General features: G+C 28.9%; 1 protein-coding gene across 3 annotated transcripts in view; it reads right to left on the bottom strand.

The window, feature by feature from the left end:
* The window catches only part of LOC117177860 (inaD-like protein), a 167,979-nt gene that overhangs the window by 33,961 nt on the left and 121,469 nt on the right, over window positions 1-12,549 (bottom strand). Inside the window, exon 1 of one of the 3 annotated variants that reach the window (XM_033368889.1) lies at window positions 6,599-7,004. The exons of the other annotated variants lie outside the window; for them this stretch is intronic. The gene's annotated coding sequence lies outside the window, so the exon portion shown is untranslated. Of the gene's footprint in view, window positions 1-6,598; window positions 7,005-12,549 lie in introns of those variants that run through there. 3 annotated transcript variants of the gene reach the window in all.

The raw sequence follows: 12,549 nt of genomic DNA, 5'->3' as shown, positions 1-12,549 counted from the left end.
TAAATCGGTTTAAAATCGTAAAACTTGATTTTAATGTCATTTTAATCAAATTTGAAGCAAAATTTCACTTTTCGCGATTTTCTGCCTTTTCATCGCCGTATGTTGGGTTGAAATTTTTGTAAAAAAAATCAAAACATGGTTTTCGATGTATTTTTTCCCGTAGAATTCGATTCTGAAGTCAAAAAAATAACATTTTTCTTTATTTTTTTTTATTTAAAAAAAACCATGAAAAAACCGTAAAAAATGAGGTTTTTCGAGCAAAACCCCATAAAAAAGTAGCTGGACCCTACTTTTTTATTGCAAATTCGGATTCAGCGTCGAAAAATACATAAGAATATATAGGTCTGGTCAATTGCACAGACACTTTTGTTTTTTTTTGTGGGCCTGTGTAATTTGTGCAAACAAAAATTTTCACATAATTGATTCAAAAGTTTCGCGAAAGAGAACAAAAATCTCATACATCAACAGTTTAGAATAATTAGCATTTAAAAAAGTGATAATTTTAATATAATATTACATATTTTTGAAGAAGATAAAATTTCTAACAATTGTGGGTTGTGCCAAAAATTGGTACTTTTATTTAAAAATTACTATATTTGAAAGACAAAAATGTTTGTAATAATTTACATTTTTTAACAAAAATCATTATACTTTAAATATTCTTAATTTCTAAAAATGAGAAGTTATGTTTACATTATACACCAAAAACTAGTGTTTTAAACCCAAAATAATTATAGTTAGAACAGTAATCATTAGATTTTGAAGTTTTTGGATCCCGATCAATTTTCTGTTAAATTAAAATTTTTGCGACAACTTTAGGTTATGTTTGTGTATTTCACCTGAAATTATTATTTGTTAAACAATAATTATTTTAGGTTCAAATCCAGTTAAAATTTTTTTTCTGAAATTGCCATTTTGTTCACAACAAATTAGATTTCAAAGAAAATTCATAATTGTTCAACAGTTTTAGGTTACACGTTGGTGCTTTGCATACAAAATTTTTATTTTCAAAGAAGAATTATTATCTTTGAACAATTCTGGATTATGTTAGTTATTTTTTGAGAAAACTGTTATTTTTAATCGAAAAATTAGATTTTAAAGAACATTATTAATTCTTTAATAATTTTAGGGTCTGTTGAAATTTTACCGAAAACCAATAATTTTAATATCAAAATTAGTAGATTTCAAAGAAGGCCAAAAATTGTTTTACGACTTTAGGTCAAGCTATCAGTTTTGATCGAAAAAAGCGATAATAAATTTCAAAGAAGATTTACAAGCTGAGAGCAGTTTACTATCGGCGAGAAAATGATAGGCATCTGCCTTTGAAGCTTAACAACTCAAGCAAAAAAAAAAAAATGCTGGCGCAATAAAAAAAAGTCATATGAAAGCATTTAAGTACATTTCAGAACAGTCAAGTGTAGAGCATTATTTCTTATACAAAGGGCAATGGGAAAAATTTGACAAAATTCATGAGTATGAGGAAAACTGTTGTGAACCAATTGCAGTTGAGAAATTTGAGAAATAATAAATTTGTGGCTTAAAAGTACGAAAATGTACAACTATGTTATGGTTTTACATATTTGTACTTTTAAGCAACATTTTTTATTATTTCTCAAAGTTGGTTTTCCAGTTTATCACAATTTCTGGTTTCTTGTAAAAGTGTTGCATTTATTAGTTTTTTGTTAATTATGCAGCTGTTAAAAAATGACCTTTTTTTTGAATAAAAATTCCTCTTATTTTCCTAAAATTTAACTGCTGAATCACTGTGATCGCAGTAAAATTGATTTATTTATTTACTGGTTATGGTTCAGAAATTTTCTTCTCACATTTAAACTTTAAATATTATAATTTTAAAGCAATCTTCTTTACTTTGATCTAGTTTATTTTTCACAATGTTGTATGAACCAGGTAAGTAAAGTATCCAATATTGTAGGATATTTGAAATTCCGAAGTGTTCAATGCTTTCTGTGAAGAAGTCAATATTTTCTGGCAAAACATTCAATATTATTGACGCTGCAAGGAATGAATACTGGACAGATGAAAATAAATATTCATATATAAACGATAAAAATAATATTTACAGCAAAACGGGTAAACTACTTGATAAGTTGTCATGTGTATTTCAGCGAGGTTGAGAAGGTGGTGCCTTACTGGCAGAAAAATTGAAAGGATCCATAAAATTTAATGCTAAAATGTGATGTAGCATAATAGGGCAAACGCATCGGGCTCGTCAATCTTTTTATGTGGAAGTCGACCTACTTCTAAAATATACCAATTTTCTAATAAATCTTCCCCTGATATATGACTCGAAACGAAACTTCCTTGAGAAGATATCAAGGAGAATATTGATTTTCCGCATTTGCTCATATAGCCTATATCTTCTTGCGGACAATTATTCATATATGTACTAATCGCACATACGAGAACTTACTGCAGTGAATGTGAATTGCTGAAAGCCTCTAATGGGGTATCCACAAAACCAGATTCTCATTAGTCTTGATTTGTTAATTATTGTCAAGTGTTTCACATAATGTGGGAAAATCTCATTATGCTCTGATTCAAATCATTAGTCTAGAACTTCTGATTAGTTTAAAGTAGCATAAGGTAAACTGACCTTTATTGGGGCAGTTATGAAAACCTAACCCACATAAACACAATTTCGAAATGGTGAATTGGAATTTTTGGTACAAAAACTGTTATAATAAGTGACTAATACATTATTTGATCGATTAAAACAAAAAATATTATTAATATATCATATCATTAAGTGGGACACAAAAGAAGCCAATACTGGAACGAGGAAAATCCAATGGGGTCTATCAAAATAAAATGGTGCAATTTACTTACAATTATAGAATACATTAAAAAACAGGAATAGATTATTATAACTCATAAGAAATTTTATTTTTTTTAAGAAAATTCATATTAACATGTTAACTTTTAACTTAAAAAATAAATTAAGATATTATAAAATTAAATTAATTTAAATTAAAAATATTGTTTATAAACTCGATGTTTGAAATTGAATTTATTATTTATGCTAAAAAAAGTTGTTCAAAGTAGTTTATTGCAACCTCCAATTCTTACCTCAAATTTTGCCAACTATAATAGGTAATTTATTTAATATAGTAATTCATGAATTTAATTTTTCAATCGAAATTATTATGAATGCATTAGATTTAATATTGCAGATTAATATTAAATATTATAAATATTGATAAGATTAATATGATAGAATGGCTTGAAAATTGAACTTCTTGGTTCTGCATTAACTTTTCTGTTAAAAATTTATATTTTGCAGTTAAAAATACAAATGTTTTGAAGAAAACTCTTCTTTTTGGCTTGGAAATTCATTCTTTTTTGTTTATAAGTCTCCTATTATATTTTTAATTTATCATTCGTCGTAATTAAAATTAATTCATAAATTGGAAAAAGTGTTCCAACAATTTAAATTTAAAAACTGAAACATCACTTTTGATTGATATTTCAACTGTTTTGTTGAAAATTCGTCTTTTTGGTTCGAAAATTTATCTTTGAATTGTAAATTTCACCTTTCTGGAAAAAAATGAAACTGTTTGGTAGAAAATTAATCTAAACTGATTCAACAGTTTTATGAAAAATTCGTTTTTTTTTTAATTAATGCAACCGGTTTCAGTTCTAATTAAAATTTTGTTGTTAAAATATCAACTATTATATTTCTTGATAAGAATGCACCTATTTTAATTAAAAATTTGACAACTCGGTTAAAATTTGTACTACTTTGTAAACAATGTATCATTTGACTTGAAAATTACACGGTTTGGTTGTAAAGCAACAGTTTGGTTCAAAATTCATATTTTAGAAATAAAAATACAACTGTTTGGTAGAAAATTGTTGTTTTTGGCTTGAAAATTCAATAATTGTGGTAGAAAAATAATTTATTTGGTTAAAAATGAACTTTTTTGTTGAAAACTCATATTTTTGAATTTTTAAATTATATTATTTTTATAAAAAATTCGACAATTTGATTGAAATATTTTTTCTCTTTTTATGAAAAATCTTACTTGATTGAAAATTCATCTGTTTTGGTAGCAATTTGATCTTTTTTGGTTACAAGTCTGACTGTTTGGGTGAAAATTCGTATGTTTTTTTTAATGAATTGAGCTGCTTTTAGTTTATAATTATTTTTTGATGGAAGTATCAACCAATATATTTTTCGATAAGAATTCATCCTTTGTGGTAGAAAATTAGTCTTTTTGGTTTTTAAAACTCAACCATTTTTTAGAAAATTAAAGTATTAGGTTAACCAAAAAAGGTAAATTCTTATGAAAAATATATTATTTTATATTTCAACCAAAAAGGAATTTTATTACAAATTGTAAGCAACTCAATTAATTTAAAAAAAAATTCAATGAAATTTTTCAAGCCTCAACCAAAACAGATTAATTTGCAATTAATCTGTTGCGTTTTTAGCCAAAGAAATTATTTATAATTCACCTTAATTAAAATTAACACATAAATTGACAAAAGTTTTCAAACAATATAAATTATTTCTTGGTACAAAATTTAAATATTCGACTGAAAATTTAATTATTTTTTTGAGAATTAAATAGTTTTGTAAAAGTCATCCTGCTCGGTAAAAAATTTAACTGTTTTGTAAAAATTCGTCTTTTTTATTTGAAAATTTAACAGTTGGGTTGACACTTTTTTTCTTTCTTGACTTGATTTCAGTTTGAAAATTATTATTTTAATTGAAAATTCATCTCTTTGGTTGAGAGCTGAACCATTTTGTTAAGAATTTGATTTATTTTTATTATCCTCACCGTCCAATGAGCATAAAAGCCAATCAAAAAATGATATGTTTATATTGAAAATTCAACTACTTGGTTAAAATTTGAACTACTTTGTTAACAATTTATTTCATTTGGTTCAAGGTTCATCTCTTTGCTTTAAAATTCTGCTAATTGGTTGAAAATTTTTCGTTTTCAGTAGAAAAATAATATTCTTGGTTGGAAATTTAATATTTTTTTTATTGAAAGTGTAAGTTTTTTTTGGTTGAAAGTTAACTTTTTTTCACTTTTTTTCGTTCTTGACTAAAAAAATTTTATGTGTCAAAAATTCATTTTTTTTAAAATTCATCTCTATGGTTGAAAAATCACTCTTTTTTTGGAAATTTGACTTTTGCTGAAAATCTGTCTGTTGACTGAATTTTTTTAAATCCAAAATTCGAGCATTTGGTTAAAAATGTATCTTCGGAGATTGAAAATTCAACTATTTGATTAAAAGTTTAACTATTTTGTTAAAAATGTATCTTTTTTGCTTTAAAGTTCAACTATTTGGTTGCAAATGCAAATGTTTGATTAAAAATTAATTTTGTTTGTTGAATATTCAACTCTTTGGTTGAAAATTCTTCTTTGTTGATTAAAGATTAATTTTTTTGTCGAAGTTTAATCTTCTTTGTTTAAAAATTGGACTTTGGTTAAAAAATCAAGGAATTTGTATGCATTTCATAGGGTTTTGTGGGCAGTTCAAAGATTCATAACATTTTTTAAGAAATTAAAAGTTAAATATTTAACAAATTTTGAAGAATTTCAAGGAATTTTGCAATATTTGAAGTATTTATAGGATTCTAAAAGAAATTAAAAGTGATTAAAAAAATTAGAGAAGTTTCCAACACTATTTAAATGGGTTTAATAGATTTCAGTGGTTTTCTAAGATTTTGGGGCATTTTTAGATTTTTTTATGAGCTTTTTTAAATGGGATATTACGGTATCCAGAGGACTTCATATTTTTTTTTAAGAATTTCGACAAATATTATAGATTTAAGGGATTTAATGGATTTGATTAATTCCAAATGATTTAAAAGGAATTTAAAGAGTTTAAGCTATTTTAAATGATTTCAAGAAATTTATCAGGGTTTTCAAATAATTTAATAGGTTTTCAGAATATGATGTATTATCTTTATTTATAAAATTATATAAATTTTCATTTGTGCCTTTAACTATTGCCGAGATTATTCAAAGTAAATCGATAATAACGTTTCCTCTATAGACCGGCAGATAATCAAGTTTTAATAGTTTTTTATTCTCTTTCTGTTTTTCTTGATAATAGCTTCTACCTTTTTCATTCGTTTTAACAAAAAATTGCGTGGAAAATTGTGCTGCATAAAGAACTGTTTTTCGTTCCAAAGTATAGAAACAACATTGCCTTGAGCTGTTTGTTTATTTTATATTCAACGATCACATTCCGCCCGTCTGAGATTTTATGTTTACGATAATTTTGACTTTTTCGTTTCGAACTCACAGCGTTTGGAATTCATCAACGTCTGTGGGTAACTTCAGTTGAGAATTGCATAATATTTCAGCGTTTTAAATAATAAAGATATTAAATTTACAATTTAAATCAGTCAGCTCTACAAAGCTGATTGTTTATAATCTTTCGAGCTTAATTTTCAGCGATTTGAAGTAAAAAAGAAACCACATTTAAAAATTGAATTTTTTAATATGACTGACTCTATCTAGAAAATACATTATTTGCTCTTGCTACATTCAGAAATTGTATTCACTCTCATTGTAATTTATCAAGATTTCCGATTCAGGACAAATCGCAAGCATCCTACCTATATTTTTCCCTAGGTCAGCATCTTGAAATCCACTCATGTTTGAAGAAACTTGGCCCACATTTTCTCACCAACTTTCAGAAAAGCACTTGGATTGTATCACAGAAGTTCGAAATTACAAATATTATTTAGATATGTATTGATGTCACATAGTACTTCACTGAAATTCATAATCACGATTCCTTATTTTGTATTGCAACAAAATTTACACTTTTTCCAAATATTAAATTAATAGCTCTTAGAAGATAATTTTCTCATTAATAACTTTTTTCCGGTGTTTGAAAGTTATTGAATAGAAAAATATGAAAGAGCCTCTTTGCGAGTTTGGAGCTTCATCCTGAAGCGTCACACGTGCTCGCAAGGTGAGCCTCCAGTGGCACGCCAGTTGAACAGGCCGTTACTACTGAAGCATCATTTTATTCTGTTCTCTTACTCACTGAACTATAAACCAAACTGAAATGCGCACAGAGCCATTTCAGTGCAGCCTACGAAACATGAACGAGGAAGTTTTACGTGTGTGTTAAAAAAGAAAAGCATTACCTTTTGCTGACATATTGACTACAGAAAAGTGAGATAGGGTGAGTGTGTTAGAAAATGGAACCAGCCTTTAACCCTATATGTTACAATCTACATTCTACAAAATGAATGCAATACCCTCTGCTCTACTTCCTTCCTTTCTTTTCTCTTCTCTCTTGTCATCTTCAGTTTCAAATGAGGAATAAAGACACTGACATGCTTTTCTCTTTAATAATTACGGTTCACTGTTTTTTACGAATGAAAAGACGTCGTCAAGATATGGTGGAAACATTTTCTGGCACCAGGCCAGACCGCCTGGTCAGCGGCTAGTTATTGGCTAGTCAGCCACTAGTTGAAGTCCGGTCGATATTTGGTATTTCCCAAGAAAAATCTTTATAATTTTAACAAGAATTAAAATATTTTAATATTCTCGGAATTATGCTGAGTGGTTTTTTTTTCGGGAATTGATATTTTTAATCAAGACAAAATTATATTTCAAATATTTCAAAGAAGATTTATCATTTTTTAACAATTTTAAGTTATGGATGTTTCCCAAAAAAATCATTAGATTTCAAATTTTTAAAACAGAATTTAAGATCTTGCACAATTTTTTATTATTTTATGTTAGAGTTTATTGTCGAAAATTATTAGTATTTTCCAAACAAATTCATTAGATTTGAATCAGTAGAGTAGAGCGGGGTCTAAAGTTCCGTGGGTAGCTATCAAAATTAAACTTAATCCAAGTGAAAAATATATTCAGTTTAGAAAATATCTTGGGCTGCGCCATCGGGGCAAGAGCAACCAAGAAAACAGTTGAAGGGTTCGCGGTCGAAACCTGTTAACTGGCATTTCAGAAATTTCACACGTCGAAGGAAAATCCTTAGTATTTTTGCAATTTTCGATATTTTTTTAAACTGTAAAATGTTTTTTGTGAATTTAATAGAGAAAAATAATACACGTTAGTTTTATGACATTTGAATGAAAATTGAAAGTTACTGGACAATTGAAAGCTATTCATATGTTATCTAAAAGGGGTCCAGCGGTCTAAACCTGTTATCTGCAGTATTCTACCGCTTTTTCCTATTGTTTTTCCTGGGCTCGTAAGTTTCTGCCTTGATTTTTAAAGCTGCGGGCAAGTTTTCTATACCAAAATGTTTGGAATCGCAAGCCGAACATAGATGTATTTGCGAAAAGTTAAAATAATTTTTTGAAAAAATATTCTAAGTGTTAGTAATCAAAACGCATCCTCACCTTCGTAATTACAGCGATCTGTAGACGGTAAGATCGAAGGTGACGTGAATGTCGTGAGAAAAAGCACAGATTTCCCATAAAACGCCATAAGCAGTTAACAAGTTTAGTCCGCGGACCTATGTGCTAGATATCAAAACGCGATTTTCGAAAATCCATTTTAAAAAACTCAAAGGTATTTTACCATTTCGTTTCCAGGATATTTACTGCATATAAAAAATGTTCAAAAAAATGTCATTCAACAGGTTTAGACCACGGACCCTTCAGTTGACAAATGCTTGGATGGTAATCCTTCTATGTCGATTATTTGATTAAACTTAAAAATAAAACACGTGTAAAGCACATAAATCAGTCTATTTCTCAACTATATAGCCGAATGCCAATAAATAAGAATTCATGCTATATCACTTTTTAAAATAAAAATACCTTTTACTTCTTGCTGCGCATCTATAAAAGTAATTTTTCCAATGTAAACGAAACCAAAGAATCAAGCCATTCAATTTTTAAATCATAAGATATTGATATTTAAAAAAAAGCTATTGTCGGTCTTGCCCCGACATGCAAGACTAAACGACCAAATACAATTTGCTATAAATCATTCAATCGTTGTTTCGTGAAGATAATTAATACATATCTATAAATAATATGCAATATTTGTCGACACAAAGTGATGAAAAAATTGATTAATATGAAGAAAAAACGCGTTTTATGCTAGAGTTTACAAGAGATATTAGTAGTTAACATTCGAAAAAAAATTTACAAAAATATGCGATTTATATTTATAAACTATAGTCTGCAATAAACATTAAAGACGTTAAAACTTAATATATGAAAATGACCAATATGTCATAAAAATAAGAATATGCGAGTACATTTAGAGAAGGGTAGATAGCTTGTGTTTGCAGACAATATATTTAGATTGAGTTGACCATATATTTATTGATTGTGGTTGCCATCTGTAATTATGTGGGTTTATAATAATCAAATGTGGTTTTAGATATTTGAAATATTGTTTTGGTAGCTTTCTTTGTAATTTATTACACTACCGTGAAGCAGGGTGATAAATTTTTGGCTCGTTATGTACACTGAGAGCGTTTAAAAACTTATTATCGTCATCGGACTTTTCGTAAAGATTATTAGTATATTACTATGTCTCTTTATATTATAAATGTGAAATGAATTTGTAATCGGAAATTCAAATTTTTCTACAAATGTATTTCATTTTATGGATAGGGATAGTGGGCATAAATGGATTGCTTCAGACAATGGGTATTTTCAATTATTTGAGTAACATGTGAAGCATATTGTTTTAAACTATATACTGATGAATAAAATATATGCAAACACACCAGGTCCAAAATCTTAGCCATCTAAATCCATTAGGAAATGAGAAAAATATAAAAAAACTATTTTCAAGCTTACGTTGAAAACATATGTATCTTGACTTTATTAAGTATTTGCACTGAAGAGGTGGTTTTAAGAATGTGTAGAATTATGAAAAATATTGCTAAAGGTCTCAAGTAGAACATCCGATTGCACAGATTGTTTAAAATTGCATAAATAAATGAACTTGAATAGTTTTCTTATTAGCAGCTTTGGTCAATACTCACTCTGGATAGGAAACAGTGGGTAGATCAATTCCCGCTTAACAAGTATTTAATGATAATGATAATAGTAAGATTACCGCCTATCATTTCCAATGAGCTGAACACTTGATAAGCCTAGTAGCATCATATTTTGATATCTCATCGCTCCTCGTGTGGAAATAACCCTATTTGGCCTTAATACAAATCGGGCACTAATCGGGGGCTGGTCGGGTTATTAATTTTGACAAAGTAACCAGTCGGGGACTAATTGGGGACTAGTTGGGCTTTTTGTTGTCAAAATTTCAGTCGGGGCCTGGTCGGTAGTTGGTCAAGGGCTAGTTGGGCCTTTTTGTCCACTAATTTCCATACGGGTAATCTTCAGGCTCTGGTCGGGTTATTCTTATGTTTGAGTTTTCGGCGAGCTTTTATCAAATGAGGTAATATCTAAAAAAGCGTAATGATTTTTTTATTCTAAAACACTAAGAATATATTTAACAATAATTTTACACCGTTTTTTGGAGAAAAGATTTATTAATGTTAAATTCATCTCAAATATACTTAATAAATAATTATTAAGTTAACAATTTTGTACGAAAATCAACTTTTTATAAAAACAACGATCAAAACCTTCAAAAAGACGTAATGTTATTTTTTTGTAGTATTTTTTAGAAAATTGCTAATTTCTAGGAACATTTATAAATACCTTTTTATGGAACTTTAAGAGAATCCATATTGGAAAAAATACATATAGATGTAGGTGAAAAGCCTGCCAAAAGTCACAAGACTCTAAATTTGTACAGATGCCTATTTTTAAATTGATCTGAAAGGTTTGCCATGTGTGAATAAAGTCTAATCTTTCATGTAGTTGAAATTGGAAAGAGAAAAACTTTTTGATTAATCAGTGAAGAGCAGTATCCTAGTAGTAAACTATTAAGCACGGTACAGTTCAGATTTCGTTACCACCTTCATTTGAGTCTTGCGGTTCTGGACTACTAGCTTTAAAGAAAATCCGCAAGGGCGCGACGTGCCGCCTCTCGCACAACAGAAATGACGCGTCGAGAGTTTAAGACAGCAGTCCACACGTAACGAAGCATAATTACCTGGAGCAGAGACTACTGTGAATAACATCGCGATTTCTTCAGAGCGAAGCTCTTCCATTGCTGCCTTCCAGCTGAAGTTCTTTTTTAAAATTAATATTCCACAAATTTTTGGGATTTTTAGTTACATAAATTTATGTATTTTTAAGTGTAGAATACGTTCCCCATTAAATCTTGGGTAAATTTGAGCACTTTTAAATATTTCAAAAAAGTTTATGGAGATTTCCGTATATAATAAGTATTTTGACAAACTTTTGGGGGATGTTCCACAAATTTTGGAGAGTTTGGTTAATATTCCACGCGAATGTATTATAATATGACCCCTACTAGTACCCGATCAGACCCCGACTAGGATAAGTCGGGTCACCTGACTAGCCCCCGACTAATGTACCGTGACGCTACTGGTCGGGGGCTAGTCAGATGACCCGGCTAGCCGCCGACTTTAAGTGGAGTCGAATGGTCGGAAACCAGACTAGTTCCCCATTTGAATTTCTACACGGGTCATGGAATGTAAACTGAATACTAAATTATTTGTTTTATAATACTTTTAAATAAATCTACTATTTTGAACAACTTTTTTCATGCTGCGTAAAATTAAATATGTTCGTCGAGTCACTGTTACTAGATGACTTTTGAAATAAGAACAGTTTATTATCTCGCAAAAAAGTTAAATTTGTTTAATCATCTGTACAAAATCCTTTGTATCACATTTGCATCATTTAGTTAAGTGTATAACCTTTATATTTACGTTATTTAACATTATACTTGTTTATAACATAATGAAAATAACAGAAGAAAATATCAGATATTTAGCTTGAGACAGATCACAAAACAAGTTTGAGAGTAAACAAAAAAGTTCTCTGGGCATTTGTTGACTTGGAAAAAAATTTGACACGATGGATATAATTAAGCTTTAGGCAAGGAAAAATTATGTTATCTTGATCTTGGCTATTTACTACATTCATAGGTAAGTGTCCAAAAATTGCCCTCGTCTACGAAAAAGATCGAGATCTCAGGACAATGAAAAAATGTTAACCCGTTAGCGTTGGTAAGATCATAAGATTGTTACGGCAGAATCAGTCGATGGCTTAAAAGAATGTGCAGCAGTGTAGAAACCATTACCAGAAGTAACAATTGAAGCTAAAATTGAAATATATTATTCTGTACTTACACTCTCTGTGTTGTACGATAGAGAAACCTCGACTTACCAAGAAAAGGATAAGAGTAAAGCTAACGCGATTGTCATGAAATTTCTGCGGATTGTATGCGATAAAACGCTAATGAACAAAGTCATGAAAAGAATATGGTTTATGAACTTAAGCGAAGTTACAGTTTTATGCAAATGCAGGAAAGTTTGGACAAAATAGTTTATAAGATTGAAAAGCTTTACCTAGTGGATGTCATACGAGGGTAGTTCAATAAGTCCTTAGAATGAAGTATAAAAACAATTTTTTTTGGGTAAACTTTTTTTTATTTTTCAACATAATCTCCTTGGAGCTCTATA

This window comes from Belonocnema kinseyi, chromosome 8 (genome assembly GCF_010883055.1).
Source record: "Belonocnema kinseyi isolate 2016_QV_RU_SX_M_011 chromosome 8, B_treatae_v1, whole genome shotgun sequence".
NCBI lineage: Eukaryota > Metazoa > Arthropoda > Insecta > Hymenoptera > Cynipidae > Belonocnema > Belonocnema kinseyi.
Note: the sequence above shows the minus strand (reverse complement) of the source record. Positions and strands in the feature narration are given on the sequence as shown.